General features: G+C 57.6%; 1 long non-coding RNA gene across 1 annotated transcript in view; it reads right to left on the bottom strand.

Moving 5' to 3' along the window:
• Positions 1-3833, bottom strand: part of LOC102254154 — a 14702-nt gene extending 10869 nt beyond the window's left edge. The window contains exon 1 of the long non-coding RNA XR_314338.2: positions 3587-3833. This is a non-coding gene — a long non-coding RNA (uncharacterized LOC102254154). The remainder of the gene's footprint in view (positions 1-3586) is intronic.
• Between the last annotated feature and the right edge of the window lie 3355 nt (positions 3834-7188).

Raw genomic sequence — 7188 nt, 5'->3', positions numbered from 1 at the left:
CCCATTTGCTCTAAGAACTCTTGTGACCAGAAATACTGACAGAATGCAACATACCATGAACTATATAGATGGTGTTCTTACTAAAGTGGGTCATTGCTTTTGGGGTAACCAGGCAACTAGCTGTAATTGCTGTGCCATTTCTATGATTCCATGCCAATTCAGTGAAACATGAAAAGGTAACTTACCAGCTTTCAACACATAGGACCAGGTTTGGTGCATATGTTATTTTCATATATTTGATAAAGGCAAACGTCTCAAAAATATTGCAAGCTTTAAACAGGGGGGTGCTGGGGGCCCCTCCCGGTCTCTGTCAGAGTCCGGAGATCGTATCTACTATTTATCGAGGAGGACGGAGCGTGGCTGCGAGCACCTGCCGGGACAGCCCCTTCTGAGTGCCACGCCGCCCGCCGTGTCTGTGTGCAAGGCAGCCCGTGGCAGAGCGGCGTGCAGGGCGCTGAGCACAGGTTGTGCCAGGCAATGCCCAGGGCCTGGTGGCCCTGAGCCCGCACCAGCGTCCACAGCTCCAAGGTGCAAAGGGTCACAGGGTCCCTCCCTGTCTGGCTGTTTTAGTCACGGGAGTGTGGCCCCAGGCGAGCACAGCAGCATACTATCGTTTTACCACTTTCCCCATTTTTCACTTAGTTTTAGGCCTATAGACACACACATCCACGCAGGGCTCACCACAGCCTCCTGCCAAGGGCTCCGGGGACCGAGGGCTGGCAGAGCCCCGCGCCTGGCAGACGGCTGCAGAGGCTCGGCGGGCGTGGTTGTCATCGAGGCATCTTTCCTAGAGAAAAATCACACAACTTAGATCTTTATGCTGCTTTTCCTCTTCAAAGCGCTGGGAAAGGGAACCCAAACTTATAAAAGTAACACCATAAAGGTGCCCGGAAATTACTAACATGCCACATGCAAACTTAAGCTGTAGTGACCACAGAAGCATTTTTCATGCCCAGAAAGCTTGTGACAGACTAACTATAGAAAACACGACTCATGTATTTGAAACCTGTGTTCCTGTGTTTTAAAGCGATCATCCGCTGTGCATGTCCATCATCCGCTGTGCATGTGTCCCCTTCCGGCCTCCATTGTGTCCCTGCGGCCTCAGGTGGGCGGTCCCTCAGGCAGAGCTGCTGCCCGGCTCCCCGGGGCCCCGAGCCCTGCGGGCACGAGTCCTGTTCCATCCCTGAGGGACGGTGACAAGGGTCTTTCCTTCCTATGGTCTCTCCGCGGGACTAGCACTGCCTGGGCTTGGAGGACGGAGACCTGCGCTCCAGGACCTGTTAGCTGTGTGGCCACCGGCAGATCAGGCGACTCTTGGTGCCTCAGGGATTGATCTGACTTGTGACAAGTCTGCCAGGAGTCCTCCTCTCTCCCTCAGAGGCTGTCGGGGAGTCAGGTTGAAGCTGCGCTGCCTCAGGAAGTTCCCTGCTGTATCAGGTCACCCTCCCTTTCCTGCTCCAGGCCACCTCCTTGCCCCACACCCCGGGTGGCTGACTTTTCCATCCGTTCACAAGGCATTTGCTCAGTGAGCGCCTCGAGACTGCCCAGTCTGGGCGAATGGGGTGGGGGCCGGAGTGACCAGAGGCAGCAAAGGGTCAGGTGAGGGACGAAGACGGGTACACGGTCCACGGTCCTTTCAGGCGTGGCACCCCGATAAAGGCACCCGGCTGGGGAGGGCTGACTCTGCTGGGAGACGAACAAGAAAGGCCCTCGTTCAACACGCGGCTCCCGGAGCCTGAGCCGAGGAGCTGCGGCCGGAATGGGGCAAAAATCAGGAGGGCGGGGACGCAGCTGCCCCGGGCCAGAAAAATGAGGCGGATCGTGACGTTTTGATGAAATGTCTGGAAGGTTGAAAGATGCAGTATTTCCGTGGCGCAGCAGGTACATTGTCATTGATCAAAAAGTCCTGGCGACACGGAGGGCGTTCAGGTCCGTGTGTGATCGGGACCATAAATCAGGCCGACTGTGTCCCCCGGTTGCCTGGCTGGAGGAGGATGGAGAAAGTTTGTGATGGATTTACTTACTTTTTGCGAGTCTCTGAGAGTCGTCGCAGGTATAATTCACAGGTCGCATCTGGGAGGCTGAGGCCAGCTCCTGAGGCTCCTGGTTCAAGGTATTCAGGGTGGGAACCCCTGGGCGGGAGTCTCTCCAGGAGCATGGGCCTGGCCACACAGTGACCCACAGCTCAGGGTTGTCCCACTCCTGGGCCTCTCTGCCCACGGCGGCTCCCTGCTCTCGCAGACCCACTCAGGGCCCAGTCCAGCATCGATGCCGAATGGTGGGTGCGCGGTTCTTCCCTTGGAGCTGCCCATTGAGCAGAAGAAAAGCTGGTGCTGGCCTTGCTGGGCCGGGGCGTCTCTCTGGGTCAAGCATCCCAGGAACTCAACAGCCCTTCGCACACTTGCCTCGGACACACTGTCACACCGTCACGCCGCACCGGTGGCCCCACCGGAGTCCGGCTGAGAGCTGAGACTTATCTGGTCCTTCTCAGCCTGAAGGGCAGGCGGGCTGACCTTCACTGACCCGTGACCCCCAGCGCTGCTGCAGCCAGGCCTCAGCACCCCTGCTCGTGCCCCCAGCGCCCACACCCCTCCTTTAGACTTCAGTCTGGCCTTCCAGCCCACCCACCGATGGGCCAGGGGCCGCCTGAGGCTCTCCTGTCCCGGCTGTGACCCTGCTGGACCTCAGGCCTGTGTCCTGAGCAGGTCCACGGTCACTCTGCAGCCTGGGGAGGACCGGCGCCTGGCGGAGAAAATGAGAATGTTACCACGCTCCTGAGTGTGACAGAAAAGGCAAAAGAAAAACTGTCTTAATCCGGAGCCTTCGATTTGCATGCAAACCACAGCGAGGTTTCTCACGGCGATAAGATTTGATTTTCTCTGATAAGCAATTACCATTAATGGAATACTCCTTCATGTTTGTAACAGGAGTCATACCATCGGCAATTGTCATCACACACAAAAATGAAAAAATAAGAGAGGGCTGTGGGGTGGGGTGCTCACTGTGACAGAGCAAGACCCTGAGTGGAGGGCGGGGGGAGGGTCTCTGTGCACAGAGTCACTGCTCAGAGGGTGACTGGGTGGCCTTGTTCAATTAATACATTTCCAACATGATTTCAATGAAATGATCCCCGCATTGTAGCTGTGGAGATAGGAGCAGGCTTTTACTCTCCACTGTGCTGGGCAAGCACACAGAATCCAATGGCTGAGTGGCGCGTGCTCCACGCCAGGCGATCCTGAAACTGATGAAGGTCCGCATGTGCCCCGGCCTCGGGCCTCAGGCCTCGGCGTGCTCCCAGCCCTCAGGATCAGGCTCCCAGGGGTGCAGGGCCAAGTGCTGGCCCTTCCGGGCGCTGAGCCAGGCTTTCTGGCAAAACGCATCTTTCTATCGCACACACGATGAGTTTCTCCATCGGCATCCTAACCCGAGGCTCCGGCCTTCACCTCCCGCCCGCCCACAGCACCCGGCCCCCTCACACACCCCACAAGGCGCTCGCCCCCGAATCCTCTCCCGGGCCTGCGGGCGCCAGGGCTGCGGGTTTTTCCTTTTTTCATAAATAGGGGAAATGATGAGCACGATGACAAACCTGTGTCACAGGGAAAGCTGTGAGCTCAGGCCTCACTGTGAGCATCTCTCGAAACGCTGGCTCGTGCTGCCCAAGAAGGAGGCTGGGCGTCCGGGCCTGGTGGGAGCTGCAGGAGGTTCTTCTGCATAATCCGATCGTGCGCTTTTGCCGGCAAATCGGTTCCTGCTGCTGAGCTGCTGGAAACACAGTGCCCCGGCCCCCTTCCCGCTGCTCCCCTGCTGCCTGGCCCCTGCCTCCTCCCAGGCCTCAGCTCACTCCCCGCGGTTCCCTGTCACCAGCCCCCGCATCCCCCACCCCCCTGCGCCTTCCCAGGCGGGATGAGGGCGCATGCGCTGGAGCCCAGGAGCCAAACAGGCTCGCTGTGGTTTTCAAAATCCATCAGCAACAACTCCCTCTTGCGAGGATCTTTTTCTTCTCCCTAAAGTATGGTCATATGTTAAGTTCTGCCACATTGTACGTCGTATAACCTTCATCCATGGTTTACTTTTTAAAAAATATTCTGTTACCAAAAAGCACTGGGCAGCTTTTCGTGTTGCTTCTGCACGTGGTACACAGCAAAGGGAACGAGTCGGCCGCCAGGTTTGTGGAGGGCTCGCCTCCCGAGGGGGATGAGCCAGGATGCGAGTCGGAGGCCAACGCCCCAGAAAGTGGACGTTCTGTTAGGCTACACCCCCGCCAGAATCTGGGCAGCGACCCTGAGTCATTGCTTTCAGGCCTCTGCAGAGAAATGCATGAATATTCACCGGAGAGGAACGAATAACGATTATAAACATTCTGCATCGGCTCAGATCGGGTTTTGTTGCCAAGCCAGGTTTGGCCGTAATGAGGAACAGAAAAAGGATCAGCTTGTTGGGCTGGGAACTGGGGATCAGAGGCCCTTCCCTCCCTCCACGTGTCCTTGCCGGACAGGACAATGGTCAGGCTCAGCGTGGGGTAAGGGTGCTGCTGTCCCCGAGGGTCTGAGGCCTGGGCCCAGCCACGGTAGCTGCAGAGGGAGACACAGGGCCGAGGGCAGTGGTCCCTCAGGAGCCCCGGGAATGACACCGAAGGAGGAGCAGAGACCAGACCTGGAGCTGAGGGGGAGGCCAGGGCACACAGAGCAGCAGGCACGCAGGGCCCGGTCCCCGCAGCATCTGGTCCCGTCAGTTTTCTGACCTGCAATTCCATCGCACAGTCCTCCTTCTGCAGCTGTTAATGTCTCTGCAGATCAGACCCTGACCAAATGCCAGAGGTTCCCCCAGGTGATTCTTCTGCCCTTGGCGATGCTGGGCAGCTCCTTCCTTGCTAATGTGTCTCCTTGAGCCTCCTCCATCCGCCTTATTTGAGGGAGGTGTCATGCCTTCCCCACCATCTGGGCCTGTGAGCAGAAAACAAATACATTTCCTTTTCGGTGACAGTGCAAACAATTGCCCCTACCCAGGGAGCCGGGGGTGTGTGTGGGGGGGTGAGTGGGGGGTGGTCTGTCTCCTGCACCTCTCACCACTCCCCACCTGCCCTGCCCTGCCCCTCCCCACCAGCCAACATTCTCTTCCAGCGTCTGCAGGAAGCCTGAGATCTAAAACCCAGACTCCCGGCCCGACATCAATCAGGACAGGAAGAGACGCGGCCGTCAGCTCCTCTGGGCCAAGAAGGGACTCCTGCCCGCCTGCTTCTCGGTTTTTCCAGGAGGCGCCAGGGCTGGCTGGTGGCCGTGGGCTGGGACAGGCAGAGAGCTGAGTGCTTCGCTGTCCCGTCTCTGGGATCGGGGAGATACAGCGTTTCATTAGTCGATGCCGTTTCTGCAGAAACCAGGGCGTGCAAATGTTACCTTGGTTCGAATACCACCAGGCACCTGCCCCGTTTAAGAACCTTTTCTGTAAGCACGGCCTTTCAGTAGAGAACAGCTTAAAAACACCCTGAAATGCTGAAAAACGCACCTTTACTGTATCCGTGGCAGATCTGAGAAGTGACATTCCTGGGCGAGGATGCGCAGGAGCAGAGACGACGTTTGAGCAGGTGCCTTTGCGCTGAGACGGCGCCTCCGGTTTCTGCAGAAGCCGCGAGGGCGCTGATGCTGCTGCCGCCGAGATATCTAAACCTGCTGCTCTGCCTCCCAGCCGATGGCCGACCAGGCTGGGAGACGACTCCCCTCCCCTTTCTCGGTGACAGTATTCATGGCAGCCATTTCCTTGAGCCCCTGAACCTGTAAGACATTGACAAGATGCATCGTGTCTGGGGCCACAGAGACCCTGAGGCATTTGTCACAGACCCAGCAGACAGCGTCTTCACGCGGCTAATTCCTGCCAGCCAGTCACTGAGAAAACCAAGACAGAAAGGCATTTGTACATGCCCATGCATGTGTGTGTGCCTGCGTATGTGTGCATGTGTGTATGCGTGTGCATGTGTGTGCCTGCGTATGTGTGCCTGTGAGTGTGCATGTGTGTGCATGTAAGTGTGAGTGTGTGCACATGTGTGCCTGTGTGTGTATGTGCATGTAAGTGTGAGTGTGCATGTAAGTGTGAGTGTGCATGTGTGTGCATGCAAATGTGAGTGTGCATGCGCGTGTGCGTGTAAGTGTGCATGCACGTGTGTGCTCACCTGCCCACACTCTAGGTTACAAGAAGGAGCATGCTGGCCCGGCCAGGACAATGGGCAGGGTCAGTGTTGGGTAAGGGTGCCGCTGTCCCCCGTGTGGGATGGCAAGAACACATGTTCACTCCCTCACAGCGGCTAATTCCTGCCAGCCAGTCACTGAGAAAACCAAGACAGAAAGGCATGTGTACATGCCCATGCATGTGCGTGTGCCTGCGTATGTGTGCATGTGTATGCGTGTGCATGTGTGTGCCTGTGTATGTGTGCATGTGTGTATGTGTGTGCATGTGTGTGTGCCTGCGTATGTGTGCCTGTGAGTGTGCATGTGTGTGCATGTAAGTGTGAGTGTGTGCACATGTGTGCCTGCGTATGTATGTGCATGTGAGTGTGCATGTAAGTGTGAGTGTGCATGTGTGTGCATGCAAATGTGAGTGTGCATGTGAGTGTGCATGCACGCGTGTGCTCACCTGCCCACACTCTAGGTTACAAGAGGGAGCATGCTGGCCCGGCAGGACAATGGGCAGGGTCAGTGTAGGGTAAGGGTGCCGCTGTCCCCTGTGTGGGACGGCAAGAACACGTGTTCACTCCCTCACGTGTCCCCCATCTGCTTATCCAGTGCTGTTTCCCTCTGGCAGGCAGAATCCTGGGAAGGAGCCCATCAGAGCAATGCGGGGCCTGGCTTCACGGAGTCACACCTGACCTGAGGACACAGACATGGGTGTAGGGCTGTCGTGGGACAGGGTGGTCGGTGCTGGGACAGAGCACCAGCAGGGGTGGGGCCCAGCGAGAGGGGCTGGGGGAGACCACACCCCCATCCTGCCCTATCCGGTGTGTGCCAGGCGCAGGGGGCCTGGGGCTGTGGTCAGGACACCCCACTCGGGATTAGGCTGAGCAGGACCGCACTTGGCACAACATTTGCTGCTTTAGAGAAACACTGGCCCCGACCTGGCCAAGAACAGGAGCCTGCAGGCTGCGGGGAAAGTGGCCTTTCCTGCTGTGTGCAGCCTGGGACAACCTGAGGCTCCTGGCTC

This window comes from Myotis brandtii, unplaced genomic scaffold, assembly GCF_000412655.1.
Source record: "Myotis brandtii unplaced genomic scaffold, ASM41265v1 scaffold604, whole genome shotgun sequence".
NCBI classification, from domain to species: Eukaryota; Metazoa; Chordata; class Mammalia; order Chiroptera; family Vespertilionidae; genus Myotis; species Myotis brandtii.
Note: the sequence above shows the minus strand (reverse complement) of the source record. Positions and strands in the feature narration are given on the sequence as shown.